Source organism: Eptatretus burgeri, chromosome 3 (assembly GCF_056783735.1).
Source record: "Eptatretus burgeri isolate ZD-2024b chromosome 3, Ebu_testis_v1, whole genome shotgun sequence".
Classification (NCBI taxonomy): Eukaryota; Metazoa; Chordata; class Myxini; order Myxiniformes; family Myxinidae; genus Eptatretus; species Eptatretus burgeri.
Window position 1 is genome coordinate 127,788,543 of NC_140963.1, and position 17,780 is coordinate 127,806,322.

General features: G+C 40.2%; 1 protein-coding gene across 3 annotated transcripts in view; it reads right to left on the minus strand.

Moving 5' to 3' along the window:
* The window catches only part of LOC147030940 (uncharacterized), a 46,011-nt gene extending 28,503 nt beyond the window's left edge, over window positions 1–17,508 (minus strand). For 2 of the 3 annotated variants that reach the window (XM_085875528.1, XM_085875525.1), the window contains exon 1: window positions 8,869–9,310. The gene's annotated coding sequence lies outside the window, so the exon portion shown is untranslated. Of the gene's footprint in view, window positions 1–8,868; window positions 9,311–10,116 lie in introns of those variants that run through there. The other variant, XM_085875527.1, reaches the window with a different exon arrangement.
* Window positions 17,509–17,780: the final 272 nt, after the last annotated feature.

Below are 17,780 nucleotides of genomic sequence, written 5' to 3' on the forward strand. Positions count from 1 at the left end.
GATCATGATAAAGTTCTGTGTGGACTTAAAATTATATTTCAACTGCAAAGGAATGATCATGAAAATAGATTGCTTTTTGGTGTGGCTAATGCTTTTGCTGCTCAGAATAAATTTGTTATTGATGAAATTAGTTGGTGTATCAGTGAATATACTCCTAATCTTCAAACAGAAGAGATGTTGAATAGAAGACGAAACTCAAAGAAACCACTCAATGTATCATACCTTAAAAGCAGATGCCAACATGTTAAACTGAACCAAACCACTTACACATGGAATTTGGGTGTTCTGGAAGGAAAGCCATGATACCTGTGGCTCATTTATTAAAAACCAGATGGTGATACTGCGACTGATAAGAATAATGCGTTGAGTGATAATGCTGAGGTAAAACAACTGAACGTTTATCGAGATGGAACATTTTATCCACGAGATAGATTGGAAATGAATTGGGAATAAAATGACAATGCTGAAGCATACAAGTCTTACCAAAAGGTGTGTGAAAGCAATGGAAATAAAGAACCCATTTTGGATATGACAGCATTTAAAAGCCTGCATGCAATCTATACGAGTGACCTGAGTGCTCAAAAGAAAACTATCAAGTCTAATCGAGTGGAGACTTCCCCATATATTGAAAGATGAGAGACTGAAAAAGTTGATACATATTGTTTGCTTTTGGAAGAAACAGAATTGCAGATTAATAAGGATAATTGTGTGATGATTAGTCTCACATAATTTTTTTTTGATAAATAAATGAGTAGTAAAGTGCCAACTGGGGTATATGTTAATCAATTCAATCTTCATAAACTATCATCTTGTGTTCAAAATCAAAAGCCTTGCACGATTAACGTTAATACAATTCAGAGAAAAGGAGCGGTAAGAATTGATGCTTTGCTCACAAGAGAACAGATGAAAATCTTGAACGATACTGGCTCACTTAAAATTAAAATGTCAAAACCAATGTTGAAGAAATATTCAAAAAGAGAAACGAGTGGAGGATTTCTCCCATTTCTAATTCCTTTATTTGCTGGTTTAAGTGCGGCTGGAGCATTGACGGGTGGTATTTCAGCAGCCGTGAAAACTGCCAACGAAAGGAAGGCTCAACTCCGGGCTCAGAAAGAGTTGGAAAGACATAACAAAGTGTTGGACAAACAAATTAGTGGAAGTGGTGTAATTGTAGATTTTGCTGAAAAACTTGAAAGTTTAGCTGATAAAGCGAGATTCTTAGTTGGAGATATGCTTTCTTCTCTTGCACAAGCAGGTGTAAGATCAACGAAAAGGGGTCATGGATTATAACTCTCATCAATAAATGAGCAGTGATGAGGGGTTAAAAGACTTTGGAAAGAATACATCAAATTTAGAACTTATCAAATATTGTAAGGATTTAAAAATTGATAATATGGTGATATGTATGAGAGATGAGTTAACAAACTTGTCTAAATGTAGAAAGAATATGATTATGAACTTAGAAGATAATAATGGGAACGGTTCTCATTGGGTTTTGTGGAAACATTTTTTCATGATGGGTTTGGGGGTGATAAAATAAATAAATTGATGATGATAAAAACTTGATTCAAAAATAAAATATATTAATCCTGAAATAAAATGCACAAAAATATGACATGATGTTTTAAGTATGTATCCATTTGAAATTAACACAATTATATTTCTCCTCTGTCTGGAACGATCACATGTGTATTAAATGTGTAAACAGGTTGAACTTTGTCAGCAAGTTGAATATAAAGAAGAATTGCCTGTCATGTCAAACGATCTTGAGAATTTTGTATGAAAGACACAAACAAGTTTGAATGTGGACTAAAGAAAATGTCCAGGCGTATTCACGAAGCTCTGGTCGCTTCAAGATAATACATCTTCCCAGTTTGGGGAGAAGCACACTGACTTTTAACCGACATAAGATGGAAACTTGTTTTAATGGCCATTGGAATTGGCGTTAGATGTCATTCCAGCATTCTGTGCGATTAATATGTCTGGGTTTGAATATGTGTTCCAACCATTTAAGCAGGAGCTGTCAAAGAAGACTGAAGATAAGGTTCACCTGGAAATTGTCAAGACCGGGCAGACTGGCGTCAGTGTCAGAAGATTGTAAACATCCCCATCAGAGATGGGGAATCCCCCGATATTGAAAAAGGTCATACGTATTCCAGATAATAAGGGAGGTGAATTGGAAACAAGACACCATTTGGTCATCATGTCTTTCGAGCAACAGCCAAAAGTTCAAATTGAACCAAAAAAGATATTGTTTATGGTTTATGGCAGGGGTCGGGAACGTGTGGCTCGCGAGCCAGGTGTGGCTCTTTTGATGATTGCATCTGGCTCGTAGATAAAATTGGAGCTTGAAACTTTGAAAGCCCAATATTTCTCGCGGAAGCTTTACCTATAGTTTGAATGGTGTCGTGCTTCATTCACGTGCAGGGCTGAACTTGGCAGAAGGAGAGAAGAAAAAAGCCTCCGAATTGGCTGAAGCGGTTTTCGTTTCGTCCAGTCATGCGGCCGAGGCGACTAGTGATTTCGGTTCCTCTAATGACGTGCCGCCGCCGACACGCGTCGCGGAATTCATCTCGACCAATCACGCGCCACCGCTGAGGCGACAGCATCCCAGAGTCAGCCGGCCGCGCCGCACCTCTCGAGTATATAAGCCCGTGCGCAGGCCAGCCAGACTCACTATTTGCCAAGCCTCAGTGGGGTCAACATCTCCCTCTCTCTCTCACTTGCTCAAAGCAAACCCTTCGACGAAGAAGATGGCGAAAAGAAAAAAAGATGAGGAGCATCGTACATTTCAGGACGAATGGGCCGAAGAATTCGCCTTTGTGGAGAGAGCAGGTTCTGTGGTGTGTCTAATTTGCAATGACAAAATTGCATCAATGAAACGGTCGAATATAAAGCGGCACTTCGACACACGCCATGCTACCTTTGCATCAAAATACCCTGCGGGAGACAGCAGAAAGAAAGCGTGCCAAGAGCTACTGAGCAGGGTGCAAGCCAGCCAGCAGCAAGTCCGCGTATGGACCCGGCAAGGTGACTATAATTCCGCTCGCTTTGCTGGATCTTTAGCAATAATGAGGAACGGAAAACCATTCACAGATGGCGAGTATGCTAAAACGTTCATGCTGGATGTCGCCAATGAACTTTTTGATGATCTTCCGAACAAAGACATGATAATCATACGGATACAAGACATGCCTCTGTCGGCAAGAGCTGTTCATGATCGTACCATCATGATGGAAAACCAAGTGGAGGAAACGCAAGTGAAGGACATAAATACAGCGCCGTTCTTTTCCCTGGCTTTGGATGAGTCAACAGACATAAGCAATTTGTCGCAGTTCAGTGTGATTGCAAGATATGCTGCTGGTGATACACTGCGCGAAGAAAGTCTTGCTGTTCTGCCAATAAAAGGGTCCACAAGAGGTGAGTATTTATTCAAGTCTTTCATGGAGTTCGCTCAAGAAAAAAAATCTACCTCTGGATAAACTTATCTCAGTGTGTACTGATGGTGCTCCGTGTATGGTGGGGAAAAACAAAAGATTTGTGGCGCTTCTCCGTGAACATGAAAATAGACCCATCCTAAGTTTCCATTGCATTCTACACCAGGAGACACTTTGTGCTCAGATGTGTGATGGGCAGCTTGGCGAAGTGATGTCGCTGGTCATTCGTGTGATCAATTTTATTGTTGCACGAGCCTTAAATGGTCGCCAGTTTAAAACACTGCTGGATGAAGTTGGAAATAACTATCACGGTCTGCTTTTGCACAGCAATGTGCGTTGGGTGTCAAGAGGGAAGGTGCTAAGCCGTTTTGCGGCATGCCTCAACGAAATCCGGACTTTCCTTGAAATGAAAGGGATTGAGCATCCTGAGCTAGCCAAAACTGAGTGGCTCCTCAAGTTTTACTATCTCGTGGATATGACTGAACATCTGAACCAGCTCAACGTGAAAATGCAAGGCATTGGAAATAGTGTTATCCCTTCAACAAGCCGTGTTTGCTTTTGAAAACAAGCTGGAGCTCTTTATCATGGATCTTGAAACAGGTCGTTTACTACATTTTGAAAAACTGTGACAATTTAAAGATGCATGCACAGCAAGTGAGCCCACTCAAAACTTTGATCTCCACCAGTTAACTGGCTTCACATCCAGTCTCCTCCAGTCATTCAAAGCACGCTTTGGAGAATTTTGTGAGCACACTCGTCTTTTTAAGTTCGTCACCCATCCAAACGAGTGTTCACTGAACATAGCCGACCTGAGTTACATTCCTGGTGTCTCCGTCAGATTTTGAAGCAGAAGTGGCTGACCTGAAGGCCTCAGACATGTGGGTGAATAAGTTCAAGTCACTGAATGAAGATTTGGAAAGAATCGCACGACAGAAAGCGGAGTTGGCGAGCAAGCACATGTGGACAGAAATGAAAAAACTTCAACCCGAAGACCAGCTGATTATCAAAACTTGGAACGCGCTTCCTGTCACATACCACACACTGCAGCGTGTGAGTATTGCTGTATTGGCCTTGTTTGGATCTACGTATGCATGTGAGCAGTCATTCTCACATCTTAAAAACATCAAGTCCAACCTACAATTACATCTAACGGATGAAAGCCTCAATGCTTGCATGAAGCTTAACCTCACCAAGTACCAACCAGACTACAAAGCCATCAGCAAATCCATGCAGCACCAAAAGTCCCATTAATGGTGAGTATTATAACAACATTATTTAAAAGAATAAATTCAGAGGCTTATTATACTCACATTTAGTTGAAATCAGTCTTAAAATATATTATATGGCTCTCACTGAAATAGATTTCCAAATATTTTGCTTTCATGGCTCTCTGAGTCAAAAAGGTTCCCGACCCCTGGTTTATGGTGTGAAAAATTAGAGCCGATATCACGATAACGTCGTTTTTTTCAACATGGCTGCCTGGCGGCCATACTGGATGTCCGAGCGGGCCAAACCAAAATAATTGAAATCAGATAAGCGGTTGTCCATTGATTACAAAAAACATTTTTTTTCAAGATGGCCGCCCCAGTCGGCCATCTTGGATCCCACCACGCCCAAAATCAATAGGGTTCTTCCTTTTCAGGTGGTACATGTGTGACCCAAATTTCAAATCGATATGGGGAACAGTTTATAAGTTATCGCACTCACAGCTATAAATGTTGACGCCCAGCCAGCCGGACGGACAGACGAATGGACGGACGACCCGGGTGACAATATCCCCCTTCCGCCACGCGGTGGGGGATAAAAACTGTGTCTTACTGGAAACTATATAAAGACGAAGATTCTCCGGTTATGTTGAGAGATCTGGAGTAAATCTGTCTGTCCAGAATCCCCTGTGCTTGCACATATATACAATCTCTTTGTTGAATAAATGTTTTAAAATTGTACTGACGTTGTGTATCTGTATCTACAATTTGTATTTTCAATGGTCAAGACAAATATTATTTTGATAGTTATGGACTTCCACCACCTGTTGAAGTAATAAAATTCTTACACAATGGTGTTTATCAAACATTTCAAGTCCAAGAATTATATTCCAAGTGTTGTGGTCAATTATGTCTTTATGTGTTAATTCAACTCAACAAAAATATTTTTTTTTATGATTTTTTTTTAATCTAATATAAATGACTAATGTTGGAAAAGATGGTTCTATCTTTGGTGTATCACAAGAACTGGATATTGATTTATCAAATTATTACACAAAGGCACAGGCTGAACAACAGACAGATAGGACAGCAAAAAATATTAATTTGAAAAATGCTTATAAATTCATAAATTATCCAAGGCCAACTGATGCGAATGACTTGGTGAGATCAAGTGATTTATCACAATATATATCCTCAAATAAAACAGCAAGTTTTGGTAAACAAGTAGAATTTACAACCACACCTGGTTCAACAAACCATACACCATTTCTTCTGAAATTCAATTATCTGCTTCGTATTGAATTTTATAAAGAAGGAAGTATTGTGAATGAGAATGGAGAAATGGGGGTATAATATGTGTGATTTAGGATATAAATGGTATTTTTCATTAAACCGAGAAAACCTACACGATTTTAATCCTTCTCGTAAAGAACAATATTACCCTCTTGGTAAGAATCAGGAGACATGTGGAAGCACAATTCGCAAACAACAAATACACGATTTCGGGAATAGGAAATTATATGATGGTGAAGCAAAAGTTTAGATGACAAAGAAGGAAGGAAATTGGATAATTATACAAAGTCAAGGAACACAAACTGATTTAACAACAGGATGATGGGGTGGTATTGTTGCGGAAATGGGCCCTTAGTGGGTTATTAAATATAGGATAAGCCCAGATCCCCCCTTAAATGCATGTTCAGCCAGGTTGTTTGGTAATCAGACATTAAATGTGTGTCGGAAGGTGCAGCAGGCGGTCCAGTGTTTATCCAGTGGTGGTGTACCGATAGGTGCAATCTTTTTCTTTACCCCCTCCTAACCAGCCCCCACCCAGCGCCCTGACAGTCAGTCAACAAGACGTGCCAGCAACCCATTGGCGGAGGGCTGCTGCAAATTCTAACGATGAACCAATCACGGGTCCCCGGAGGTGGTCCGAAAAGCCCACCCCGAAAGGCAAGAGGAACTGCTTTTTCCTGTCTGTGATCTGCTTTATGAGGAGTCACTTGATGAGCTGTTCCTCCGTGGCCATGGATCCAGCATGAAGGTCATCCCCAGGTTCATCCTGAATCGAACCACAAAGCCTCTGACTGTCCTGACTCCCTGCACAGCTCGACCACGTCTTATAGTTCCATCGATCCAGCTGCAGGGTCCAACACCCAGATTTGGCCAAATCTTGTGTACAGGCCAGGCCTGGATCTACATACTGGACCTTGTGAAAAACGAGCTGGAACACACCATAGATCTTTCTCTCTTGTACCGTCGACCTCACAGGGGCGAGACGCACCGAGGCTGCGTGCGTGAGCTGTGCCGATAGGAGTACGTCGCCATCTTTCCACGCTGCATGCTCGGGCTGGGTGCTCGAATCCGGCGACATTGGTTTATCACGAGCCGCATTCTTGCCTTTCACACCTTTCCTTTCGTCCATGAGGCACCACCAAGTACTCCGTGTCTTGTATGCATGTTGTCCAGGCCTTCCGCTTATTTTGCTCAGGCCCCCTGCGAAACCCGTATCCGTAGCTCCCGAGACAAGGACGGGTTATAGATTAATTATAACGTTATCGTGAATGCTTTGCTTGTGGTGTGTTCTCCGATGTTTCCCCAATGAATCTGGCCGATTCATACGAAATTTGCCGCGCTGAAGAACAATCGCTCGATTTGTATTTAAAACCAAACTGGCCAAGGACTGCAGCAGACTTCACTCGGTCTCTGATCAAACCCAGTCTGTAGCCAGGGTGTATATCCCCAACTGGCAAGGCACAGGGGAACTTTGGTATCGTGATCTGAGGCGCATGACCCCAGACCTGTGCCGAACTAGCCGGCGATATAACCCCTGAGACGGCAGTCCTATTAAGCGCTACCAATTTAACAACAGTATTATGTGTCATCATATTAATCTGTCATATATTTCTGATACATAAATAACAGCAAAAAGGCTTCAACAAAATTACAATTTTTGCATTCAAGGATACAAGAAAAGGGCGTTAGATTTTACATTCCTTATGAATTGGACCATGGACATGGACAATTTCCAATTAAAAACTGGCCTTATACTGATGTTAAAAAAACCCACAAATAGAGATTTGATTACAATATTAAATAATAATGAACTTCTTAAGGTGATTAAATATAAAACTCTTTTGGAAATGATTGGTTTCGTATTATGAGAAAAATAATTATGGAAACAAGAGTATCACAGAATCCAGATGAATATATGTATGATATTCTATGGGGTGAAATTGGTTCAAGGAAAGTAAGGGATGAGGAAAAAGTTGAAGAAACTGAGGCAAGAAAGGAGGAGAGGGGCAAGAGAGAGGAGGAGGAGGAGGAGGAGGAGGAGGAGGAGGAGGAGGAGGGGAGGAGGGGGAGGAGAGGGAAAAGAGAGAGACACAGGCAAGGGGGGAGAGAGGGAGGAAAGAGAGAATGAATAAATAAATATAAAAATATGGAAACCAGTGAGATTGAAAAATATATTGGAGGTATTACAGAAAATTAATCAATCTCAACGCACTGAGGAAGAAAACAAAGAATTGACAAGTCTTGTAAAAATATATGCGTCAAAAGTATTGACATCGATTTCAGGGAGAGGATTAAAATTAGAAAGTGGAGAAAAAGAAGGAAAAGATTACATCAATGATGATGTTGGTTAAATTGACTTTAATTGAAGTTTTACATTTTTTTTTCTTAAATAAATGGAGGAGAGAATGAAGACATTTCTCAGGATTCTTTATGTTTTAAAAATTAAGATTCAAATGTGCATGTTGGAAACTAAAAAGGTTTTAACACTCAGAATTTTTCTCATAAATAAATGAGTTATTTTCTCAAATGTAAAAAGAAAACCAAGAGTAAAAAATATCTCGTATGTTAAAAGTAAAAATAATCGGGTTGAACAAAAAGGCACATGTTCGGTGTGTGTGGCTCGAAAAAGAGTAAATTCATCACCAAACACAAACGAGGGTGAGATATGCAAAAGTTTTTATCAGGAAGTAAATTGACAACAACTGGAATACCAGCAAATTACATCCACCAGGGTATTCTTTATGTGGTCCAGGAACAAACTTGAATAAACGATTAGATGAGGCTGACAATCCTAAAAAGTGGAGCAAACCTATCAATAGGGTTGATGAAGTGTGCATGAAGCATGATATTGATTACGGGAATAACACGACGTTGGAAGAAAAACATGAAGCCGAGAGAGAAATGTATAATTTGTCTCTGATACAAAATCCAACCTTGAGAGAAGAAGTTGAGAGGTTCATCGTGAAGAAGATGATCAGTGCTCAATTGAAACTTGGGCTTGGAAATTCAAATAACTTCTCGGCTCTATTGATGTCATTAAGATTGAACAACAATTAGCTGATGAATTACATGAACCAACAATCACATTTTCAGAGAAGGAATTAAAATTATATGATTTAGAGGGGGAAGAGATTTTAGGTTCATTTTATTCACAGGAATAACAAAAGACAAAGATAATAAATAGAAAAAAAAAAAAAAAACTTGAAAAATTAACTCCACCAACACAAGCCACACACACATCCACATCCACATCCACATCCACATCCACATCCACATCCACATCCACATCCACATGATTCGTGATTATTTCCCCACACACAAAATGTTTATTTCATTAAAAAATTGCTCCACCCTTCTTTGTTTATACCCACACAAGCCACGCCCACACGAGTCCCGCCCACACGAGCCCCGCCCACACGAGCCACGAACGCACAGGCCACGAACGCACAGGCCACGAACGCACAGGCCACGAACGCACAGGCCACGAACGCACAGGCCACGAACGCACAGGCCACGCCCACACAGGCCACGCCCACACAGGCCACGCCCGCGCAGGCCACGCCCGCGCAGGCCACGCCCACAGGCCACGCCCGTGCAGGCCACGCCCACACAAGCCACACCCACTTGAGCCCAACCCCTTCCCCTTGTGCACCCCCACGTTTGACCCACCACACCCCCTCATCCCACCCCCCACCCTTCCCCACACACACAAACGGGAAGGGGAGGGGCGGGATGAGGGGGAGTGGTGGGTCGTTGGGGAAGCGCACCTACCCCCTAACCCTCCACCCACCCTCCCCTTTTCACCTCCTTTATTCTTTTCTTGTAATTAAGAATTAAATAATTGTAAGCAAAGCATAAATAATTAATCAACATTGAAAACATCAAACATTTTTCTTTGGGTCAATATTCAATTGTGAAAATTAACGTTCTTTCCCAGCAGTCTGCTTTGGATATCTTGCAATTTTGAAACTCGGACACCATATTCTGTTCAAAACAAAGAGGGAGGAACCATAAGGGTACATTAAGATGATTACATTATGATATTTATAAAATAATAAAGAAAAACATTTACCTCCAAAAGATTGAGTTTTGTGCCAGATTCATCCAGACGCGTTTAAACAGGAAAAGAAAACCCACAAAGAGACAGAGAGTCAGAGACAGACAGGGGGATCATTTCTCACCTTTCTTTTGACTTATCCAACGTCAGGGGGTGTGAAAGGTCTTCCAACAACCGAGACAGATGTCATTTAATTATTTTCTAAATGATTGAAGATCAAAAAGGATTTCATTCATATTCTGCCATTCTTCATGATATTCGTTGGCTTCATTTTCAATATCAGTTATCAACGATGTTGTTATTGGGGACAACCTGTGAGAAAAAAAACAAACAATAATTGTGAGTCCTTTGTGATTTTATTCTGTATAAAACAACAAATAATGAATCGGTTTCAGGTTCTCACCTCTCCGCTTGTGAAAAAGATTGATCAACAAGGTTGAAGTACTCTGAATACTCCATTCTCTGAATGAAACAAGCCAAAACTTAATAAATAGGACAAGTTGATGACATCACAGAAATGTCGAAACAATGGGTTTTTTTGATTGTGTCTTTACAAAAGGAAATGAGTCTCATATTTGCTTCGGGCGAGGGAGCTTGGTTCTCAACCAGGCTTTTCACACAAAAACAAAACAGCTTGCTTCAAGTGATTTTGTGAAGAACTTTCATAAAATAAATATCATACTTTCATAAAATCATAAATAATGAGAAATTTGGAAAAACGATGGAAAATATAAAGAATCGACAAAATGATATGTGGCTCAGGAGGTGGTCAAACAAGACCATGAAGAGAAGTTCATCATTTAATCTCTGCTCAACAAAGATACTTCAACCAACAACCAAGTTCCAAGTTATTATTTGTGAGTAAACTCGATGAAAATGAATGTAACAAGAAAATTAAGTTATTCATAATAGTAGAACATGGACAAATATTTGTTGGTTCGCTCTAAGAAAAATGAAAATATGACAGGACTGATTACGTTGAGGGGAAGAAGTGCTTTCATCAGTAAGTCTCAACTTTTCATTTGCTTGTATGGAGGGAAGGGGAAAAGTGGGGAGGAAGTGTGTCCCAATTTGAGCTTTTGGGGCTTGTGTCAGATAGTTTTTCCCTTTTTTCCCCATTCCTTTGACGAGGCATCCCAGAAGCAACATTTATCATCCACTGATACGCACGCACACGCACAGGCGCACACGCACACACGCGCACACGCGCACACGCACACACACACATACACTCCCTCGCTGAGAGAATCTGGTGAGCATTATCAGCGTCAGGAAAATGAGCCACATGACCGTACAGCCGAAACTGACGCTCACGGACTATGCAGGTAACAAATGTCATTTGAGTCTCTCTCAGCAACCGCTCGTTGGACAGAAAGTCCGAACAGCGATAGCCAAGGATTCTCCAAAGAGATCTGGTACCAAAGGAATTAAGTCTCCGTCTCAGTTTCTTGGTCAGAGTCCAAGTCTCGCATCCATCGAGCAAGACTGGAAGCACCAAGGACCTGAAGACTCGGACTTTCGTCCTCCCACACAGGTACCGGCAGCGCCACACCCCATGATCCAGTGATCCATGACTCCCCAGACGTCTATTGACTTCTGACTCACAGCCAGCAGAGACATGAATATCACTGCCAAGGTAAGTGAATCTCTCCACAACCTCAACATCCTCACCACAACCTGTTAGATATAATAATGATACATTATCCTTGCACTTTGATTTTAAATTATTATAGTAATTGTTTTCCATGAACAACTTTGACAAGTCAAGAATTTATGTTCCGATAAAAACAGGTTTATCCATTTCAATACTCTTTTTTTCAAATGAATAGCACAAAACTTCTCTGAAAACATCTCTGCTCACTCAAAACTTGGTCTATTAATTAATTTGAAGCCTGTTTCCAAGATGGAGCAAGTCTTACATTTTATCGATTCCAAACATTTTCCATCCTCTTTCCAAATACAGCATCATTATTCATTGATTTATGAAAGTCCTTCTCAAAATCAGTTTTTGCATTGACATCAATATACTTCTTCAACCAATGACTTTGGATAAATTTCAAAATCCTATGAATTTTCAGAACTCTCAACCAGGCAGATAAATATTGTCTCAAGTTCCTTTGATGCAAAACAGAACTTTCTTGATCATTTAATGTCAAAGTGAGTAGTTTTTCTGTGGATTTAACATTTATATTAAATGACTGTTGGTAAGCACTTAACCATTATTTATCAGGGGGCAGAGAGTAGGTCTTTATATTTTTTATGAAGTTATTGTGGATATTTTAAATGGACCTCAAAATCAGGTCAGCCAGATTAGATGTGACTTGCTCCAGGTATCATGCAAACCTGCACTCAGCTGTTCCATGGTCTGGTTGTCGGCGACTAAACAATCTCCCCCACCAGGTTTTTGGTGAGGAGGGTGTTTGGGTTATGAACACCGAGCAGAATTAAAAACAAAACCTGTCAAAGGGCGGAGGAGCTCCTTGTGAGCCAACGGCCATCCATATCTAGTGCCCAAATGTATCCGCGGACGTCCTCCTGCAGTTGGGTCACTTCTTTTGAGGAGGTTGGTGGCAGGATTTGCACTCTGGCCACCGTAAAACCCTTCATTCCACAAAACACAAAAACACAAGGAAATCTGAAAACCCACTCCGTAGGAGTACCAGCTGTGCAGCTTCCCTTCGCAGGGCAGCTCATCGGATGACGAGATTGGAGCAAAGTCTTCGGGACCCCCAATCTTTGATGATCGGAGGAAACCACAGAGTAACATTCCTGGGTCATATTGCGGGAGAGTGTGTCGGAGTGGTGCTGAGGTGTTGTCCACCAGACGGCGGTCTCCTTGAGTTAACCTGAGGCGGTCCCTTCGGGTGGATGCCTGGAACGTCCTATCCCTCAGAGAGGATGATCACCTGTCTGTTATCATCTGAGCTCAAGCGTTTGGACATCAGTATTGCAGCACTCTCTGGGGTTCAGAGACCGGGTTTCGGCGAGATCATGGCAGATGGTTACACCTACGATTGGTCTGGTCGCTCTAATGGTTACCATATTCAAGGAGTTGCTGTAGCTGTGTTCAATAAGCTGACTCCAATGATAACTGAGGGAACACCGGTCAATGAGCGTATTATGAGATTAAGGATTCGTCACTCCTTCGGTGTCATTTCCCTGGTCTCTCTTTATGCTCCAACTGAGGCGACTGATCTCACTGTGAAGGATGCATTCTATGCCACGCTCGAGTCTGTGGTTGATCAGTGCCCCAGACGAGATACACTTCTCGTCTTGGGGGATTTCAATGCATAGACTGGAACTGATAGGGATGGTTATGAGACGTGTGTTGGTCCCCATTGGTCAGGAACTATGAACCAGAATAGCACTAAGTTCCTTGACTTTGCAAGAAGTCATGGAATTAGGGTGGCTGGTTCATGGTTTCAGCACCCACAAGCTCATCGCTGGACTTGGTATTCCAATGCTGGCAGTGTGGCAAAGGAGATTGACCATGTCCTGCTTGATGGTCGCTGGAGGATCCAGAATCGCAGGATTCTGGATGGATGCTCTCTGGATGTGAGACTTGGACTCTGACCAAGGATCTGAGATGGAGACTTCATTTCTTTGGTAACAGGTCTCTTTGGAGAATCCTTGGCCATCGCTGGTCGGACTGTGTCCAACGAGCGGTTGCAGAGAGAGACTCAAATGAGATTTGTTACCTGCAAAGTCCGTGAGCATCAGCTGCGGCTGGATGGACATGTTCCACGTTTTCCTGACGCTGATCCTGCTCACCAGATTCTCTCAGCGAGGGAGTCTCATGAGTGGACGAGGCCAATGAGCCGACCACGTGCCTCGTGGTTGCAGCAAGTTGATCGGCATCTCAAGGAGATGGGGATGAACCAGGCATCTGCCTGGGGAAAGGCCAGAAGCAGGCCCCTGGAGTTCCGGCGGAAAGTGGACGCAGTGACGTGCTGCTCTGGCACATGCTCCCATACCTGACCTGAGTGGTAATGGAGTTAAGATTTTATCATTCGGTTTTTATGTTGATGAAGAAACTCAACGCAAACATTTGAAAAGCAAAGATACAATTGAAGAATAAATTACAACTCGTATTAATATTAATGGAGAATTTGATGAAATATTTAAAGAAAAGGATTTATTTGAACACATCTCCTTTAATGATGAAGAAAAGGAAAATTTCCCTGTTGACCTTCACAATTCAGGAAATGATATTTTACAATAAGTAAATGGATGCGCAAGAAAGACCAAGAAGATTTAAGGAACATCAAGAGTTGGTTTCAAAAGTTGTAAAACAACAGGAAGACATTAAGAAGAAACGCAGACAGGAACTAACGGGTGAAGAAGCATTTGAAAGAAAACAAGATAAATTTTTTAAAACCCCTTTTTAAAACTTCCCAACAAAAAACTGGAGATGCTTCCACAGTTCGCACAATAGAATATGCTCCTAAAAAAAAAAAACTTCAAATGTTAAAAGATTTCAGTTAAATGACGGAGGATGAATTAGAGAATATGATGATGGATTATTTCCACAACTGGAAGAGAGAAATCAACCCCCTGTTTATTTTGTGAAGTCTCTTCAAAATAATGAATATTCAGCAAATTCAAAAACCACAGCAGGTCTCATTCCAACAGAACAACCACCAATATTCCATCTTGTTCAAGAAAAGGGATTGATATTTAATGATGAATTAAGGTTCTTGAGTTCTCTTCAACCACCTGTTAATGCAACTTCGAGATTAATGTTTCTTCTTACAAAAGATGGACGACAACGTTCAACTGTGAGGGATGAATCAAAGTATTTTCATAAACCATTGGAAATGGAAAATAAGGATGAGAGAGTAGATATTGATTTGCTGGACTCTTAATTATAGGGTCAATATAGGTAGGTAAAAGTAAAAGTAGGAAGAATGAAAAGGAGAAACACATTATTCAGGTTTTAAGTCGGCTTGGTTCAGGAATTAGTTTTCTCCCAAATGACCCATCACAATTAATTAATAGACTGTTATTGCTGTTACATATTCAGAAGGCTGGAAATTACAATTGTTTTAATGGAGCATCAGCCATTTTAGACCAGATGATGAACATGAAAATAATTAATAAACATCAATACAAAGACATTTTATCTCATATTAAATAAGATGAGAAGCACAATCCTGAGTTTTAATTTCACAACAAGCGACCACACATCTTCATTTCCATACCTACTACAACTATATGCAACTCTATGCAACAAAAGAATATGAGGTGTCTTTGTTGTCCATGGAAACTTATTATACCTTGTTTAATATCACAGAGAAAAAGGATGTTTCGTTATAACCTGCCTGGGAAGTGGATACAAAACGATAACAGTTTCACCCGGAACAAATGAGATTTCTCAAATATCTTCCGAAATTGCTCACCTCATGAAACAACAGGGTGATGGACCAAAAAAAATATTGTTACAGATATTCAAAAACAAACTTCAAAATCAATGATCAAACATAAAAAGAACGACAAGGTTGATTTCACAATTAATTCATTCAGAGAGTTATTGGGTGTCTCCTCAAAGAAGATTGAAACCAATGGGAAGTTTTACAGTGATAATGTCATTCAAATATCCTCAGGCATAAACTCGGTATTAATTCACTGTGATTTCATTGATGGTGCTTACAATGATGGAATAAGAACAAATACAATATTTTCTTTCAGTGCAAACTCAACCCCAATTGGTTCTAAATTCAATATAGTCCCAAAAAATCTGGTTTAGCTTCCCGTGTCTGGAAAAACCTTACACAGAGTAAAATTTAGGATAACCGACCAAGATAATCACACGATTTATTTTAATGGAAAATTATATCCATCAGAATTCACCTACATGAAGGTTTCCAAGAAATAAATATGATGGTTATTGTGAGGAAACACAAGTTGCGAAAATATAAAATAATTACAGGTGGATGGGATGTTCCTTTCCCCATACTTTTAGGGTGAAGGTATGTGTCTTGGTAGAGGATACTATAAACCGAAGAGACAACGGAGTGTCGGACATCAATTTCGAAAAAAAGGAGATGGGAAAAGGTTCAACGATTCTTAAACATAAAGACCCAATTGGTTCAACTGCTTCTGCTGTGGGAAATGCAGCGGGTGCTACAAGGAGAATGAAAGATGCCCAAAAGGAATCTCATAAATTGCAAACAATAAAATAAATTAACAAAGGCAAAACTCAGTTGTCTCCCCAAGAACGACAGAAAATAATTCAAATACTTGGATCAGGGTTTAAAAAGTTTGAACATCTTTTTTCCAAAATAAATACAAGTATGGAAGCAATTGATCGTATCTATTATTTGGATGACACCATTGTCATCTCAAACTCCACTAAAAAAAGAAGACTACTCCAAGGTAAATACAATAACTGGAACAGACTGGAATGCAAATGGAACAAAAAGTTTTGAAATAAATAATTATCAACAAACTTATTTTGATCGATCGGAAAGTTTCTTGTTGTGCAAATTTACATTCACTCAGGCTGCGAATAACACAAACGCGACACTTGTAAATGATTTCTTCTGGAAAATATTTGATAGTGTTCCTTTGTACATTGAAACACAAGAAGTTGAAGCGGTTGATTATGTCTCGGCTACATCTGAAATGATGAAATTTACACAATCTTCATTTCGTGATGGAATGGGAAAGGGGGCTGTCAAAGGTTTTATTCATGATATGGCAACGGGAACAAACACAGACCCTGGACACAGTCAAAGAAAAGGAATGTAAAACGATGATACAAATGCAGGAAATAGTTTTACTGTGACAGTTCCTCTTAAAAGTGTATTTGGATGTTGTGATCATGATAAAGTTCTGTCTGGACTTAAAATTCTATTTCAACTGCGAAGGAATGATAATGAAAATAGATTGCTTTTTGGTTTGGCTAATGCTTTTGCTGCTCAGAATAAATTTGTTATTGATGAAATTAGTTGGTGTATCAGTGAATATACTCCGAATATTCAAACAGAAGAAATGTTGAATAGAAGACTTAACCCAAAGAAACCACTCAAAGTATCATATCTTAAAAGAAGATGCCAACACGTTAAACTGAACCAAACCACTTACACGTGGAATTTGGGTGTTCTGGAAGGAAAACCACCATCACTGTGGCTCATTTTTTTAAAACCAGATGATGATACTGCTACTGATAAGAATAATGCGTTGAGTGATAATGCTGAGGTAAAACAACTTAACGTTTATCGAGATGGAACATTTTATCCACGAGATAGATTGGAAATGAATTGGGAATAAAATGACAATGCTGAAGCATACAAGTCTTACCAAAAGGTGTGTGAAAGCAATGGAAATAAAGAACCCATTTTGGATATGACAGCATTTAAAAGCCTGTAGGCAATCTCTACGAGTGACCTGAGTGCTCAAAATAAAACTATAAAGTCTAATCGAGTGGATACTTCCCAAAATATTGAAAGAGGAGAGACTGAAAAAGTTGATTCATATTGTTTGCTTTTGGACGAAACAGAATTACAGATTAATACGGATAATCGTGTTATGATTCGTCTCACATAATTTATTTTTTTTGATAAATAAATGCGTAGTAAAGTGCCAACTGGGGTATATGTTAATCAATTCAATCTTAATGAACTATCATCTTGTGTTCAAAATCAAAAGCCTTGTACGATTAACGTAAATACAATTCAGAGAAAAGGAGCGGTAAGAATTGATGCTTTGCTCACAAGAGAACAGGTGAAAATCTTGAACGATACTGGCTCACTGAAAATTAAAATGTCAAAACCAATGTTGAAGAAA